The sequence below is a fragment of the Ranitomeya variabilis genome, chromosome 2 (genome assembly GCF_051348905.1).
Source record: "Ranitomeya variabilis isolate aRanVar5 chromosome 2, aRanVar5.hap1, whole genome shotgun sequence".
In the NCBI taxonomy this organism is placed as follows: Eukaryota; Metazoa; Chordata; class Amphibia; order Anura; family Dendrobatidae; genus Ranitomeya; species Ranitomeya variabilis.
Genome location: NC_135233.1, coordinates 620,637,946 through 620,650,075, shown reverse-complemented (window position 1 = coordinate 620,650,075; position 12,130 = coordinate 620,637,946).

Genomic DNA, 12,130 nt, shown 5'->3' with positions numbered 1-12,130 from the left:
CACTATGGATCACCAGTTCCTTCTCACTATGCTCCGCTCCATAGGCCTCAAGGACACCGTTCTCTCCTGGTTCTCCTCTTACCTCTCTGACCGCTCCTTCACTGTATCTTTTGCCGGCTCCTCTTCCTCTCCTCGTCCCCTTACTATCGGGGTTCCGCAGGGCTCAGTCCTAGGCCCCCTCCTCTTCTCTCTATACACTGCCCCTATTGGACAATCAGCAGATTTGGGTTCCAGTACCATCTCTATGCTGATGACACCCAATTATACACTTCTTCCCCTGACATCACCCCTACCCTAATTCAAAATACCAAGGATTGTCTGTCTGCTGTCTCTAACATCATGTCCTCCCTCTATCTGAAACTAAATCTCTCCAAAAAGGAACTTCTTGTGTTTCTCCCCTCTACTAAACTCACTCTACCCAACATCGAAATTACCCTGGAGGGTTCAACCATAACTCCCAAGCAGCATGCCCGCTGTATTGGGGTCATATTCGATACTGAACTTTCCTTTATTCCCTATATCCGATCACTCACTCGCTCTTGTCACCTGCATTTTAAAAACATCTCCAGAATCTGACCTTTTCTCACCTTTGAAACTGCTAAGACTCTTACTGTCGCTCTTATTCATTCCCATCTGGACTACTGCAACTCTTTTCTGATTGGCCTCCCTCTTACCAAACTTTCTCCTCTCCAATTTATCTTGAATGCGGCAGCCAGGGTCATATTTCTGTACAGCCTCTTTACCGATGCCTCCATCTTGTGCCAGTCATTACACTGGCTACCCATTCGCTACAGGGTCCAGTACAAACTCATCACTCTCACCCACAAAGCCCTCCACAGTTCTGCACCGCCTTATATCTCCTCTCTCATCTCTATCGCCCTACACGTGCCCTCCGTTCTACAAACGACCTAAGACTAACATCCCCCGTAATCCGAACCTCGCACCTCCGTCTCCAAGACTTCTCTTGTGCTGCGCCAGCTCTCTGGAATGCACTTCCCCAGACAATCAGGCGGATACCTAGCCCCGACCTATTCAAGCGCACTTTAAAACCCATCTCTTCAAACAAGCCTACCACATCAACTACTCAGTAAACTAACTTTGCCCTGTTCCCTCCTTCCAAATATTATTCTGAATCTGCACCCTACTATTCATCTGTCTCCACACCCTCCATGCACATGATAACTGCACTTGATACTTGATTATTGCACTTAAACACACGGCCTGATGACCGGATCATGCAGCTTTGTATGAAAATCCCAATTTATTATAATTGCCAGACCTGAAATAACAAGCACTTTTCACCTATTGTGTCCCCCCATTTCCTTGTAGATTGTAAGCTTGTGAGCAGGGACCTCACTCCTAATGTCACTGTTTAAATTGTCTTAACTTGTACTGAATTTATTGTCTGTACATGTCCCCGCTTAATTGTAAAGTGCTGCGGAATATGTTGGCGCTATATAAATAAAAAATTATTATTATTAATTATTATAAAATTATTATGTTAACCCAGTGTGACGTCAGCGAGATGTACTATCCCTGCCCACAAGCACTTGTCCACGTGTCCCTGGTTAGGTGGACTTTCCCAGTAACAGCATTGTTGAGGGCACGGGTAATGTTGTGGGACACATGCTGGTGTAATGCGGGGACGCCACACTGGTAGAAATAGCGGCGACTGGGGACCGAGTACCTTGGGACGGCCGCTGCCATCAGATTGCAGAAAGCTTTTGTCTCCACGAGCCTTAAAGGTAATACTTGGGTCGGCTTATACTTAAGTATACACTATGTTCCAAATTATTATGCAAATTACATTTTTCTCAGATTTTCCTAAATGGTTGGTGCAAATGACAGTCAGTCTAATAAAAGTCATCACCCGTTAGAGTATACATCGAATTTTATTGAAGAAACCTCCCAATGATAACAGTATAATCTCCAAAATAAATAACTTAAAATGCACTGTTCCAAATTATTAGGCACAGTAGAATTTCTAAACATTTGATATGTTTTAAAGAACTGAAAATGCTCATTTGTGGAATTTGCAGCATTAGGAGGTCACATTCACTGAACAAAAAAGCTATTTAACTCCAAAACATCCTAACAGGCCAAGTTACATGATAACATAGGAACCCTTCTTTGATATCACCTTCACAATTCCTGCATCCATTGAGTTTCTGCTTCTATTTCTTTGCATGAAGTCAGAATAGCCTCCCAGAGCTGCTGTTTGGATGTGAACTGCCTCCCACCCTCATAGATCTTTTGCTTGATGATACTCCAAAGGTTCTCTATAGGGTTGTGGTCAGGGGAAGATGGTGGCCACACCGTGAGTTTATCTCCTTTTATGCCCATAGCAGCCAATGACTCAGAGGAATTCTTTACAGCATGAGATGGTGCATTGTCAGCATGAAGATGATTTTGCTCCTGAAGGCACATTTCTGCTTTTTATACCATGGAGGGAAGTTGTCAGTCAGAAACTCTATATACTTTGCAGAGGTCATCTTCACACCTTCATGAACCTTAAAGGGCCCTACCAGCTGTTTCTCCATGATTCCGGCTTAAGACATGACTCCTCCACCTTCTGACATTGCAGCCTTGTTGGGACATGGTGGCCATCCACCAACCATCCACTACTCCATCCATTTGGACCATCCAGGGTTGCTCAACACTTATCAGTAAACAAGACTGTTTGGAAATTAGGGTACTGTCACACAGTGCCATTTTGATCGCTACGACGGTACGATTCGTGACGTTCTAGCGATATCCATACGATATCGCAGTGTCTGACACGCAGCAGCGATCAGGGACCCTGCTGAGAATCGTACGTCGTAGCAGATCGTTTGGAACTTTCTTTCGTCGCTTGATCACCCGCTGACATCGCTGGATCGTTGTGTGTGACAGCGATCCAGCGATGTGTTCGCTTGTAACCAGGGTAAACATCGGGTAACTAAGCGCAGGGCCGCGCTTAGTAACCCGATGTTTACCGTGGTTACCAGCGTAAACGTAAAAAAACAAACAGTACATACTCACATTCCGGTGTCTGTCCTCCGGCGTCTCAGCTTCTCTGCACTGTGAGCGCCGGCCAGCCAGAAAGCGAGCACAGCGGTGATGTCTGACGTCACCGCTGTGCTTTCCGGCCGCTGTGCTTACACAGTGCAGAGAAGCTGAGACGCCGGGGGACAGACACCGGAATGTGAGTATGTACTGTTTGTTTTTTTTACGTTTACGCTGGTAACCAGGGTAAACATCGGGTTACTAAGCGCGGCCCTGCGCTTAGTAACCCGATGTTTACCCTGGTTACCCGGGGACTTCGGCATCGCTCCAGCGCCGTGATTGCAACGTGTGACCGCAGTCTACGACGCTGGAGCGATAATCATACGATGCTACGACGTCACGAATCGTGCCGTCGTAGCGATGTAAATGGTACTGTGTGACGGTACCCTTAGTCTTCATGTATGTGTGGGCCCGATGCAACCATTTCTGCTTGTGAACGCTGTTTAGGGGTGGCCGAATAGTAGGTTTATGCACCACAGCAAGCCTTTGAAGGATCCTACACCTTGACGTTCGAGGGACTCCAGAGGCACCAGCAGCTTCAAATATCTGTTTGCTGCTTTGTAATGGCTTTTTAGCAGCTGCTCTCTTAATCCGATGAACTTGCCTGGCAGAAATCTTCTTCATTATGCCTTTATCAGCACAAACACATCTGTGCTCAGATACAGCCACTAATCTCTTAACAGTACGATGATCACCCTTAAGTTTTTGGGAAATTTCTAATGTTTTCATCCCTTCACCAAGGCATTGCACTATTTGATGCTTTTCAGCAGCAGAGAGATCCTTTTTCTTTCCCATGTTACTTGAAAACTGTGACCTGCTTAATAATATGGAACATCATTTTTAAGTAGTTTTCCGTTAATCAGAATCACCTGGAAAACCAAATATCACATGTGTTTAAGATTGATTTCAGTGATCCATTGAGCCCTGAGACACAATACCATCCACGAGTTTATTTTAAAAACAAAACAATTAAATCTTTATGACACTTAAATCCAATTTGCATAATAATTTGGAACACAGTGTATACGGTAGGTCAGATGTGAGGTCATCTATGGAGGAGGATCTGATGGAGGCGATACTATTTCTCAGAACAAATTCATAGACTGCACAAATGTTGTTCAGTACGTTTTTGTTGAAAACTATTTTTTTTCTACTTACTGCAGAGTGTATAATAAATTGTAAATATACAAAAGTTTTTTTGTTCTAAAGTTGTTTTCCAATAAATATATTGTATGTTCTATCTAAATGGCTTCATTACTGTATAATAATAATGGTTAAAAGCCTGATGTTACCATTTTACTACAGTAAATGTGTCACAATAATGTAAAATACCATAGCAGAGGGATTTTTACACATGCGACCATGGTCCTGAAAGCACAGGGCAGCTTTGACCCCCCCTCTCTCTCTCCCCCCTGAATACAACAAACAAGCTGTAGTTACCAAAATTTACCTAATAAGGTATGAAGTGACACAAGAAGTGGTAAATAAAACAATTTTTTAATTAACATAATGTTTAAAACAACTTATTTAGTATAAAAAGACTAGGGAGATGGAAAAGAAATTGTAGGACCTCCAAAGAACAAATCAGGATGTGACACAAGAAGATGGCAATTTTTTAATAATAATATGTCTGCTCCTGGGAGGTGTTCCCTGAAGGAGGTTAAAAAGGGTATATCTAAGAAAGGTGGTGGTCGTCATGGCGTCTCAAAATTTCACCTCATTAGTCCCTTATCCCAAGGTGAACAGAAACCAGGAAAAGCCTAAACACCACAGGTATTATATTCAATTTGAAATTGCTGAAAACAGCTCAAGGCAAAAAAATGAAACGAAACACAATCTATATTGTTAACATGGAAATGTCCTGTGGACTGTAATTACGAGAAAAACCACCAGGTGGCAGGCACGTATAGAATAATGTGCAATGCATAGAAAATAGAGGATTCAGAGACAAACAGGATGTCATGGAGCTGATGGAACATAATCAATGATTACCTGGGTCAAGAGGCTGTAAGGTAATGCAGCATAGAGATGTGGTGGTGCATACCTCCCAACTTTTGAAGATGGGAAAGAGGGATAAAGTTTGCGGCGCACAACGCGCACCGTGGCAAATTTTAGGCCACGCCTCTGACCACACCCATTCATAACTAGTCATACCCATATCCACGTCCCAACCACACCCATTTAGCACTGCCGATCACACTGTTTCATAAAGAATAATTAGAAACAAAAAAATATGGCCATACAGTGCTCCATACTGTATAATGGCCACACATGATGCTCAATACTGTATAATAGCCACACAGTGCTCCATACTGTATAATGGCCCCACAATGCTCCATACTGTATAATGGCCCCACATGATGCTCCATACTGTATAATGACCACACATGATGCTCCATACTGTATAATGACCGCACATGATGCTCCATACTGTATAATGGCCCCACATGATGCTCCATACTGTATAATGGCCCCACATGATGCTCCATACTGTATAATGACCGCACGTGATGCTCCATACTGTATAATGGCCCCACATGATGCTCCATACTGTATAATGGCCCCACATGATGCTCCATACTGTATAATGACCGCACGTGATGCTCCATACTGTATAATGGCCACACATGATGCTCCATACTGTATAATGGCCACACATGATGCTCCATACTGTATAATGACTGCACATGATGCTCCATACTGTACATTTGCCGCACATGATAATTCGTACCGTATAATGGCCACACATAGCTACTCCTACACATGCGGCTGCGCTCCGTACACTTTGCACACATGGCTCCGCTCTGTGCACACACGGCTCCGCTTCGTACACATGGGCTCCGCTCCATACACCTCGTACACATGCGGCTCCGCTCCGTACACCTCGTACACACGCAGCTCCGCTCCGTACACCTCGTACACATTTAGCTCTGCTCCATACACCTCATACACACACAGCTCCACTCCATACACCTCATACACACACGGCTCCGCTCCGTACACCTCGTACATATTCAGCTCCGCTCCATACACCTCATACACATTCAGCTCCGCTCCATACACCTCATACACACATGGCCCTGCTACATCCACACTGTAAACACCTCCTATAACTGGTGATCATCTGTCGCTCTGCAATCACACAGCACTGAGCAGCCGAGGAAAACAGAGGAGGCTGTGAGTGTCCATCCCACCCTGCTCATCCCCACTCATTCCACGCACGATCACTAGCCAGGCATTAGCTCCAGCCCACTGGTCTGCTGCTTACATTGCGGCACCCCGGCTGTGTTCGGCAGGTAAGCCCTGTAAGGTGGTGACTGTGTTACGTACCTCAAAGAAGTGTGGTGCATGGACTCAGGACCCACTTTAACCAGTGGATCCAAGGACTGTCAGTGACCACCTTTGAGCAGCTGGGAGACCTGATGATCAAAGACCAGTTCTTACATCCTTTCCCAGCTGAGGTGCGACAGTTTGTGATGGACAGAGCCCAAAGATGTGATGAAAGCAGCGCAGATTGCCGATGTCTATGAGGCCAACCATAGATCGGAAGTACGGAAGCCAGTCACCTCCAGCTGGAGAGAGGGTAAGCCTGCAACCAACACCAGTGCTCCTGCCAGCCAACACACCAGAGGTCCTGTCCCTGTTGCCGACTGCACCAGACCTACCACCGCCCTCCAGTGTTTTTCCTGCAAACAGACGGGTCATATCAGTCCCTACTGTCCAGCGAAACAGAAACCCCCCCCAGACAAGGCCCCAGGGCCTAATGCAGCAGTTCTTTTGGTGGGTGGGGCGGTTGGGAGGGTGTGTGACAATGTGCAGCACGTCACCGTGGGGGGCCGTGTCGCTACAGGCCTCAAGGACACCGGGGCGGAACGGACACTCATCCGACCCGAACTGGCGGCCCCTGAAGAGCTCATTCTGGGGAAAACCCTCACTGTCACCGGGATTGGGGGCATCCGCTGTCCCTTGCCGATGGCCCAGGTTTTCATTGATTAGGGTGCCGGAAGCGGGGTGAAGGAAGTGGGGCTGTCCGATAACTTGCCCACTGATGTTTTATTGGGGACTGATTTGGGGAGAATGGTTGCATACTATGTCCCTGACTCTTCTCCCCAATCGAATGCTGATGATAGTGGAGCGCCCCCGCACCGCCGCAGGGCCGAGGGGTACCCGGAGCCGGGCCTCTAGTTCTCAGTCTCGGGGTTGTCACGGTGGCTAGACCCGGTCCGTGGCCCTGTCCGTCAGTGGGGGACGTCCGGTGTAATAGGTGGTAGTAATGGTAGCGATGTAGCGGTGCAGTTGTGAGGTGCAGGTCGCGGTAAATAACGAGGACACCAGTTTGCAGTCTCTTTACCTCTTTACTGGAGATCTCTGAGTCCTCAGTCCAGAACACGGTTCACCAGGCTGCGCAAGTCCAGCCGGTCCAATGGCACCTCCAGAGTTCTCCTCTCAGGTGGAAATCTGTGCCTTCCTTCTTAGCGCTATGTGTTGTAGTCCTTCCCTGCTGTGCTCACGGAAAGTGACCCCACAACGGTTGTGTCTGTTTCTTAAGTTCCCTCACAACTCGATTTGATGTTCCTCTGTAATCCACCCCTTCCCTGTATTCAGGTTGGAATGGCACCCGTTTGTCAGGTAGGCCTGGAGTTCTTCCGGGACCCTAGAGACGCCCCTCTCCCGCAATTGCCCCCCAAGACTTCATAGGCGATATGTGGTAGACAGCCCGCCTGAGACCGACTGTCCTGCCGCTGTTTGGAGTATGGCTTGAAGCTGTATGCTAATCCACTCCCTCGGCGTTCCGGCCACCGGTATTGCGCCTCAGCAAGGTGCTGCCTCTTTCAGCACAACCCCTGCTGGTATTCTCCTTCTGCTTGATCTCGTTTCTCACTCAGCACAATCTGTCTCGCTTCTAGTCCTTTCTTGGGCACCGCCGCTATACTGAGCAGGCACGGTCCCGTTACGTTCTCTCAATGCCAAGCCTCTGCCAGGATCCCACCCCTGGCAGAGACCCTACAGTCTCTCCCTTCACAACACCCCCTGCCACGGGGTGTTGCTCCGTTCAATCCCGTCAGCGTTCTCTCTAACTTCCTGCCTGACCCCCAGTTTTACCCACTATGGTGGGGAGTGGCCTAATGAATAGCACCCTTAGCTCCCTGTCATGATCTCTGCAGGCAGAGATCATAGCAAGCCTATAGAGGGACAAGCTCTCGGAAGATGGAACTATACTGACCATGAACTAAGCCTGCCGCGCAACTAGAAATAGCCAGGTAGCATTACCTATTTATCGCTAGATGCCCAGCTCTGGCCTAAGACCTAAATAGCTAGCAGAGGGAAATATAAGACCTGGCTCACCTCTAGAGAAATATTCCAAAGAAGACAGTAGCCCCCCACATATAATGACGGTGAGTTTAGATGAAACAACAAACGCAGCAGGAAAATAGTCTTAGCAAATTTGAGGTCCGCTTACTAGATAGCAGAAGACAGATAGTATACTTTCATGGTCAGCAGAAAAACACTAACAAAACACCATCCAGAGATTACCTTAAACTCTGGCATTAACTCATAACGCCAGAGTAGCAATCCCTGATCAACGAGAGCTTTCCAGACACAGTAACAAAACTTCAGCTGTGAACTGGAACAAATAGGCAAAACAAAACATGGACAAAAGTCCAACTTATCTAGTAGTTGTCTAGAAGCAGGAACAAGCACTGAGAGGCATCAGATAACATTGTTGACCGGCAAGAAACCACCAGAGAAATGAGCTTAAATAGCGACACCCACTACTGATGGAACCAGGTGAAACAGGAAAGAGGATGACAAGTCCAATTCCACAAGCGGCCACCGGGGGAGCCCAGAATCCAAATTCACAACAGTACCCCCCCCTCAAGGAGGGGGCACCGAACCCTCACCAGATCCACCAGGGCGACCAGGATGAGCCCTATGGAAGGCACGAACAAGATCAGAAGCATGAACATCAGATGCATTGACCCAAGAATTATCCTCCTGGCCGTAACCCTTCCAGTTGACCAGATACTGGAGTTTCCGTCTGGAAACACGAGAGTCCAAAATTTTCTCCACAACGTACTCCAACTCACCCTCAACCAACACCGGAGCAGGAGGCTCAACTGAAGGTACAACAGGTACCTCATACCTGCGCAATAACGACCGATGAAAAACGTTATGAATGGAAAAGGACGCAGGGAGGTCCAAACGGAAAGAAACAGGATTAAGAATCTCCAATATTCTATAAGGGCCGATGAACCGAGGTTTAAACTTAGGAGAAGAGACCCTCATAGGGACAAAACGAGAAGACAACCACACTAAATCTCCAACACAAAGCCGAGAACCAACACGACGATGACGGTTGGCAAAACGCTGAGTCTTCTCCTGGGACAACTTCAAATTGTCCATAACCTGCCCCCAGATGTGATGCAATCTCTCCACCACCGCATCCACTCCAGGACAATCCGAGGATTCCACCTGACCGGAGGAAAATCGAGGGTGAAACCCCGAATTACAGAAAAACGGGGACACCAAGGTGGAAGAACTGGCCCGATTATTGAGGGCGAACTCTGCCAATGGCAAAAAAGCAACCCAATCATCCTGGTCAGCAGAGACAAAACACCTCAGATATGTCTCAAGGGTCTGATTAGTCCGCTCGGTCTGGCCATTAGTCTGAGGGTGAAAAGCAGATGAAAAAGACAAATCTATGCCCATCCTAGCACAGAATGCCCGCCAAAATCTAGACACAAATTGGGTACCTCTGTCAGAAACAATATTCTCAGGAATACCGTGCAATCGGACAACATTCTGAAAAAACAGAGGAACCAACTCAGAAGAAGAAGGCAACTTGGGCAGAGGAACCAAATGGACCATTTTAGAGAAACGGTCACAGACCACCCAGATGACAGACATCTTCTGGGAAACAGGCAGATCTGAAATAAAATCCATCGAGATGTGTGTCCAAGGCCTCTTAGGAATAGGCAAGGGCAACAGCAGTCCGCTAGCCCGAGAACTACAAGACTTGGCCCGAGCACAAACGTCACATGACTGCACAAAGACTCGCACATCTCGTGACAGGGAAGGCCACCAGAAGGATCTTGCCACCAAATCCCTGGTACCAAAAATTCCGGGATGACCTGCCAATGCAGAAGAATGTACCTCAGAGATGACTCTGCTGGTCCAATCATCCGGAACAAACAGTCTATCAGGCGGACAACGATCCGGTCTATCCGCCTGAAACTCTTGCAAGGACCGCCGCAGATCAGGAGAAACGGCCGACAAAATTACTCCCTCCCTAAGGATACCTGTGGGTTCAGAATTACCAGGAGAGTCCGGGTCAAAACTCCTAGAAAGGGCATCTGCCTTAACATTCTTAGAACCCGGTAGGTATGACACCACAAAATTAAAGCGAGAAAAAAATAAAGACCAGCGCGCCTGTCTAGGATTCAGGCGTCTGGCAGTCTCAAGATAAATCAAATTTTTGTGGTCAGTCAATACCACCACCTGATGCCTAGCCCCCTCGAGCCAAAGGCGCCACTCCTCAAACGCCCACTTCATGGCCAAAAGCTCCCGATTCCCAACATCATAATTCCGCTTTGCGGGCGAAAATTTGCGAGAAAAGAAGGCACAAGGCCTAATGACGGAGCAGTCGGAACCTTTCTGCGACAACACTGCCCCAGCTCCGATCTCCGAAGCGTCAACCTCAACCTGAAAAGGCAGATTCACATCAGGCTGACGCAACACAGGGGCAGAGGCAAAACGGCGCTTAAGCTCCTGAAAGGCCTCTACAGCATGAGGGGACCAATTAGCAACATCAGCGCCTTGTCTGGTCAAATCAGTCAGTGGTTTAACGACATCCGAAAAACCAGCAATAAATCGGCGGTAAAAGTTGGCAAAGCCCAAAAATCTCTGAAGACCCTTAAGAGAGGAGGGCTGAGTCCAGTCACAAATAGCTTGCACCTTGACGGGATCCATCTCAATGGAAGAGGGAGAAAAAATATACCCCAAAAAGGAAATTTTCTGGACCCCAAAAACGCACTTAGACCCCTTCACACATAAAGAATTAGACCGCAGAACCTGAAAAACTCTCCTGACCTGCTGGACATGAGAGTCCCAGTCATCAGAAAAAATCAGAATATCATCCAGATATATTATCATAAATTTATCCAGAAAATCGCGGAAAATATCATGCATAAAAGACTGGAAAACTGAAGGGGCATTAGAAAGACCAAAAGGCATGACCAAATACTCAAAGTGGCCCTCGGGCGTATTAAATGCGGTCTTCCACTCATCCCCCTGCCTGATCCGCACCAAATTATACGCCCCACGAAGATCAATTTTAGAGAACCACTTAGCACCCTCTATACGAGCAAACAAATCAGTAAGCAATGGCAATGGGTATTGATACTTAACAGTGATCTTATTCAGAAGCCGATAATCAATACATGGTCTCAAAGAGCCGTCTTTTTTTGAGACAAAGAAAAACCCAGCTCCCAAGGGAGAAGAAGATGGACGAATATGTCCCTTTTCCAAAGACTCCTTTATATATTCCCGCATAGCAGCATGTTCCGGCACAGACAAATTAAACAAACGACCCTTTGGATATTTACAACCCGGTATCAAATCTATGGCACAATCGCACTCACGGTGCGGAGGTAACGACCCAAGCTTGGGTTCGTCAAAGACGTCTTGATAATCAGAGAGGAACTCAGGGACTTCAGAGGGAATGGACGACGAAATAGAAACCAAAGGTACGTCCCCATGAATACCCTTACATCCCCAGCTCAACACAGACATTGCTCTCCAGTCCAAGACTGGGTTGTGAGACTGCAACCATGGCAATCCCAGTACCAAATCGTCATGTAAATTATACAGCACCAGGAAACGAATAATCTCCTGGTGATCCGGATTGATACGCATGGTTACTTGTGTCCAGTATTGTGGTTTATTATTAGCCAATGGGGTGGAGTCAATCCCCTTCAGAGGAATAAGAGTCTCCAAAGGCTCTAAATCAAAACCACAACGATTGGCAAAGGACCAATCCATAAGACTCAGAGCGGCGCCAGAGTCAACATAGGCGTCCGTGGCA